Raw genomic sequence first — 6000 nt, 5'->3', positions numbered from 1 at the left:
TCAAGACTTGTGGAACTGAGACCTGCGAAAACCTTTGAACTTCTCACCATTTTACAATCTTTTGGGTCTCCAGAATTACAATTTCAGTATGAAGGACACCGGATGGACTGTTGTCAAACACCTAAAAATTTTCTTTCCTTATAGTCAAAACTGAAGCTCTATTATACAGGCATTAGAATTCATCATTCTCCTAAAGTAGCATGCATTATCTAAATCTAATATGAAAAAAATCTTCAAAACTTTGTAATAGTACTCATGTATTTTTTATAAGTTCACTTACTCTTAAACTAACATTAAATAAAATTGCACCGAATGCATGCGAAGAAGTTGGAATAATGTGGCCTTAGAAATGCTGATCATAAAATTTTCATTTTATTTTAATGGACTGTTGCATCTCTTTAACCTGTCTAAGGGTATTACTTTAATGTAGCCTTGACAGGCTTCTCTTCCTCCGATAAGTCATATAGAGAACTGAAGGGATGAATTATTTGTTCTCTGACTGAACGATGGCATAGAGTACTTAACCCTTTAAGACCTACCATAGAACCAAGTTCGCCAGAGCTTATATTATATTTTTACATGCTGTGGAGCCATTTTTGGGAGCATTTCAAGTTGCTATACATCAATACAACCATTATAGCCCAAACTTTAATAATATGTCTGCATTAGGTGCATAGTAATTACATAAATTGCAAAAAAGTGCAATAAACTACAAAAAAATTGAAAATCGTTTTTGTTTTTTTAACATATATTTCTAGTTAGAGAAATTTAAGAGGCTTATCCCTCAAAACTGTAAATACAAAAAAGTTACACAAACTAGTTTCCCACCACAGGAAATTTATTTTGAGTGTCTTCATAGTTTTATTTTTGAAATACACCAATTTTTATATACTGCAGGAAAAACGAAAATAAATATTATAGTGCAAATTTGCAAAATAACAGCATATGCATCAAAATAAACTATTTCCAGCAGTGCAATATGAGTCTTAAGCATCCCAGAAACGACACAGAAAGTCATAAAGTCAAACATAACTTTTTAAAACACATAACAAGTAAAACACAAGCTCATAAGGCCCCGATCGTAAAAAACTACATTTCCGCAAAATGACGTCACTTCCGGTTTCGGGCAGGTCATGCGGTCATGTGATAGTTGCGCTGATGGACGTAGGAAGTGTTACAAACAGCTGATGGATCGGCGAAGCGTGTTTCTGGAATATCATGTTTTTGTTGCTGCAAGTGATTTTTATGCAGTTTTTGCAAAGCTATATGTGGAAGGAAACTGTGACCTAGGACAAGCTGATGGCATAAGATGTAAGTACAACTCCTCCAGTTTCATATGCAAAAAAAATTATTGCGCTAGCTTACTTGGTTGCAGAGCTACCGGGATTTAAACATAGTTACGCAAAACAGAGCGTGCCCGCTCCGATCGGCTGTAAAGGGTTAAGAGACAGAAGTTGTTGCAGAGGTCTTGCTTTTTATATTTCTAATGAATCACAAGAGGTATTGTTCTTCTTCTTTTTTTTTTTAAAATTAGCCTCCATGTTAAAACATTGTATAAATGTGTTACACTCAGTTTGTGTTTGTATGCATGTATGTGTGTGTGAGTTTGTGCACGTAAGCAATTAAAGCCCTCAAACACAGTCCATCTGTAGTCCTGCCAGGGATGACTGTCTTTGAGGTGTCGAGAGATCCTCAAATACACACCAATGAGTTAATTCATATACACACAAAGACAAAACCTTTCTACAAACAAAAGCCTTCCATATTATTTAACATTTAGTCTCTATTTTGACTTTCTAGTTTCTTCTATCTAATACTCAGTTTGACCTTTTGACCACAGAATTACCTTGAATCTCAAGAAAAACTTCTATAAACAAAAGATGCTGTTTTTGCCGTTGTTTTATTTTGAGGCGAGGATACCTAAGGGAGGACATCTCTTGCCGATAAAATGAAAAACATAACAGTTTGTAGGCTTCATAAGACACAAGGATCGCAAGGAACAAATCTATAAGAAAATTCAAAGCATTTAGTTTCCTGGAAAGAAAACAGAAAGTCACCACAAGACAGGAAATTCTCATATTACTGTTTTTCCTGCCAAAAACAATGATCACTAGATTTTTGGCGGTACATTTAGTTTACAAGGGGGGATGGGCAGGGAAAGGAGAGGAGAACGGATTAATGACTGATAAACACAGATTTAAAGAGCTAGACAGTCGACAGTGTCATGATGACTGTTTGCACTTAGAGATCAGGGCTGCCTAACCTATTCCTAACAGAGAGCTATGCAAGATGTAGATTACAGTATTACTGTTTACATTATGTTATCATTCATGTGTCATTTGACTTTTAAACAATGAAGTTTTCATTTAATACTAGTAGATTCATGACAAGGATTGTTTTAAGTGGATCTGAACTGATTTAAATGAGAAGACACTGTGTCTGTGAAAAAAAAAACAAGTTTTCCAAGCAGATGTACTGGCAACAATGTCTATATTTGGTGTTAGAAGGGCAGAGGAAAACAATGAGGTGAACTTGGTCACAGTTTTCATTGGCAGATTAAAACTCGAAGACCCTTCAGGCATAAATACAGGCCCCCTGCACGAGCACACAACCGGATGTAATGATGCAATGATGTAATGAGGGCAATGCATTACAAGCAGTACAGCAGCGACTTGTCATTTAAATCCTAAGCCATACCAGTCTTTATTGTCCTCTTGAACTTTCATGGGAAAGTATGATTTACAAAATGTATATCAAGTTCACTTCAGTACGACCAGTGACCAGGACCACAAACTCACCATTAAACTATTTACTGAGGTTGCTGTCCAAAAGAGCTGAAGGACTGAGTTTCCACAGCTCAGCAGTTCTAAACAATCTTTTTTTTTTTTTTTTTTTTTTTTAGCAAAAAGAGTCACCCCCTTCTGTCCATTAGGAAGAAGACACCCAGAAGCTGTGACCAGGGGGTAGAGTGATTGTCTACTAATTGTAAGGTTTGATACCCGGCTTCTCCAGTCCACATGTGGGAAACCCAGCCCGGGAGCGAGGCTGGCTCTGGCGGTCAGAAAAAGCTGCAGTCATTGAACAATCTGTAGATTGCAGCAGACAACTCGGGCTCCGTTGGTTGTGGGGCGCTCCTGGGGGAAAAAACAGAATCCATCAGCCCGGTTGCAGGTGGGCGGCTGCGGCGAGGGGCCTGGGCCGGGACCACCTGATCATCTTTGTGGTGCGATGTGTTCAGTTAATGTTGGAGAGGAATAAAGGAGTGAGAACTGAGAGCTCTGTGTCATCCATGCTTACCTCCACATTGGGTGTGAGTGGAGCCCTCTAGTGGTCCACCACAAGGGCAACATTATGTAAGTTCCTGTTTGAGCGCTATAAAATACCTAGTTTTCTAAAAAGTTTGATATTTACCAAATTCGTGGAATTTTTGTTTTTGTTTTGGATTATGTGTTGTGTTTCGCATCAGCTATTCAAAATGTGGTGCTTTTCTTACTTTTTATTTATTTAAGTATTTAATCACTACCAGCTGGAGAAAAGGCCACACTTGGTGGTTTGTTTAGTCACCAAACAATTTAGCGGGGTTTTGAAAATGATCATGGTTTGAGTTAAAATAGACCTTTTCACAAGCCTAACTACATTTTAAAACATTAAACTTAACTTTTGCTAGGTTGCCAGGGTAACGTGTTCCAATCCCCAAGAACACGCCCCCAGAAAACCACCTGTACTTCACAATTCCACAGACTTGATTTTAAAACTGGTACCAACTCTGGACCAGCTCCAGATTTTTCTGCGAGACTAGTCTCCTGCAAGATTTGAAATATTTATTGTGTATGTCTGTGTGTGAGACAACAAAACAAGATAGCAATAATCAGGCCAGCCTGCTAGGCTGCTTAGATATGTATGTCTGAGTGTCTGTTGTTACTTTTCCAGTAAATTATGACTCACTCGCTTTGTCATTCAAGTCATTTTAAAGATTGAAGCATTTTACAAGCTGAGCTGAGCATAAACAGTTTACAGAAAATACGTTAATCTTTCACAGCACAGATCACGTCACGTCTCTGCAGATATGATCTAAGAGTCAGCATTGTGTAGACTTTCATTTCGTCGTGAAAACAGCCTGTACTGATTTCACTTAGTATGAAATCTCCAACATCAGGACATTCTACAGGTATCTGTACTGCAAAATGATTCTGTTTCACTTCCCTTCAGTAGAAAAAGCTTTACTTAGTAGTAGACCTGATTTGCTATTATACAGAGCTCTTTTTACTACGTTGATCTGTTAGCTATAATGGATTATGCAATTTCATAACATTACATCACGCAAAGTGCCCATTTACTTAATCCAAGGAAGGTCTGGCTGTAGATTGTTTTTGCCTATGAGTGCAGAGTGATAAAGTGTCTGACAGTCAGCCTGCCAGATGGGAGTCACTCTAATCTAAAAGGTGGCTCAGCAATAATGAGACACAGATGGTTGTGGTATGTTTATATAAAAACACATACAAATCACAACCAACCATGCAAGTGTGAACTCCTTTTTTAAGAGTTTCTTTTTTAAAACTGGAGAATAAACTTTCACTTATATCTGTTACAATATTTGTAAATGACTATTTGCGTCGGAAATTACTGGTTATTTGGAGATTTCGATTGAATTATCCTATTATTTGAAGTTATCATTTTAACTTAAATACAGTGTTATCCATTATCCTACCCAATCCAATTTTAACTGAAGAACACTCATTTTAAAAACGCAAGTTTGAAACACCACACAACATATCCATTAGCATTATTTGTTAAAATTCTGTCCACACATCTGGACATCTAATATTCACCTTTTTTTCCCCTTTATGTTAGATTTGCATTGTTTATTGTCATTTATGCTTAGAAATATCTACTTATATATGCTTAGAGTTTTATAATTAGTTGTAGATTGATAGAGGTTTGATTCTTAGTCTGCAGAGACGTTGTGTGCATTCCAGAGTGCTCTGGCATTCACACCCACATTCTGGGAGCATGGGAGAGGTCGTACCTTGTCTTATTGTTTTATGGTAGGATAAACGTATCTATATCTGTTTTAGGCTAAGTGCCTTCTGTTTAGATGAACTGCTGGACTTCCAGACCAGCAGGTTTAGGGAAGTCGATTATGGGGTCACACACACACACACACACACACACACACACACACACACACACACACACACACACTTACACAACGCACAGGCAAGGTACTCTGTGTGTATGTAGACGTCATATGTTAATGAACCTATGCTTATTCATGTAACCTCAATAAAAGAGCAGTGTTACGGGGGAGCAGATGAGAGCAACTGGGGTCAAGCGAAGGAACGCCGTTTGTCCAGTTCTCTCCCGTGCACGAGAAACATAAAGAACTTTGCCTACTCGTGTCTTGCTTTGCTGTGTAATTTAAGCTACAAACCTATCACTTTATTTCAGGTCTAGAGACAAGTCATTAACCACCTGGACACGAAAAGTGGCAACCGAAAAGAGTGGTTGCTGTGGATTGCAGGCCGGCACTGTGAAATCAGTTGCTAAAATCATCGATGCCTGCAGACCTGTCAGTGACCCTCTGGCAGTGACCACTCACTAGGGAAAAATGTGTATTCCCTAACCAGATGGCTTATGGTAGCTCAGAGCTCCTGGATGAAACTGGCTGCAAAGAGGATATCAAATTTATATGGAAGACTTCACTTATCTGTAAACCAGCTACTCAAACACATTGGCTACCTACTTGCCAAGTTTTGCTACTACTTGGCAAGTAGTTAGCAAATGTCCACAGACAAACGGGCATCTTTAAAACTACCTTGGTGGGGCACCTTATACGTCTTTGCAACCAGTTTCACCTGGTGACTGCTAGCAACCACTCGCCAACCAGTAGGAGAATAACAATTTTTTCTTAGCAATCATGAGTTTGCCCGGGGGGGTCATTGAACAATCTGTAGCACTGTGTTGTTTGGATCCCGGTAAAGACGGTAAAGTGTTTGATCT

The sequence above is a fragment of the Rhamphochromis sp. 'chilingali' genome (assembly GCF_963969265.1).
Source record: "Rhamphochromis sp. 'chilingali' genome assembly, chromosome: 8".
NCBI classification, from domain to species: domain Eukaryota; kingdom Metazoa; phylum Chordata; class Actinopteri; order Cichliformes; family Cichlidae; genus Rhamphochromis; species Rhamphochromis sp. 'chilingali'.
The sequence above is the reverse complement of the archived record's forward strand: the minus strand, read 5'-3'. Positions refer to the sequence as shown.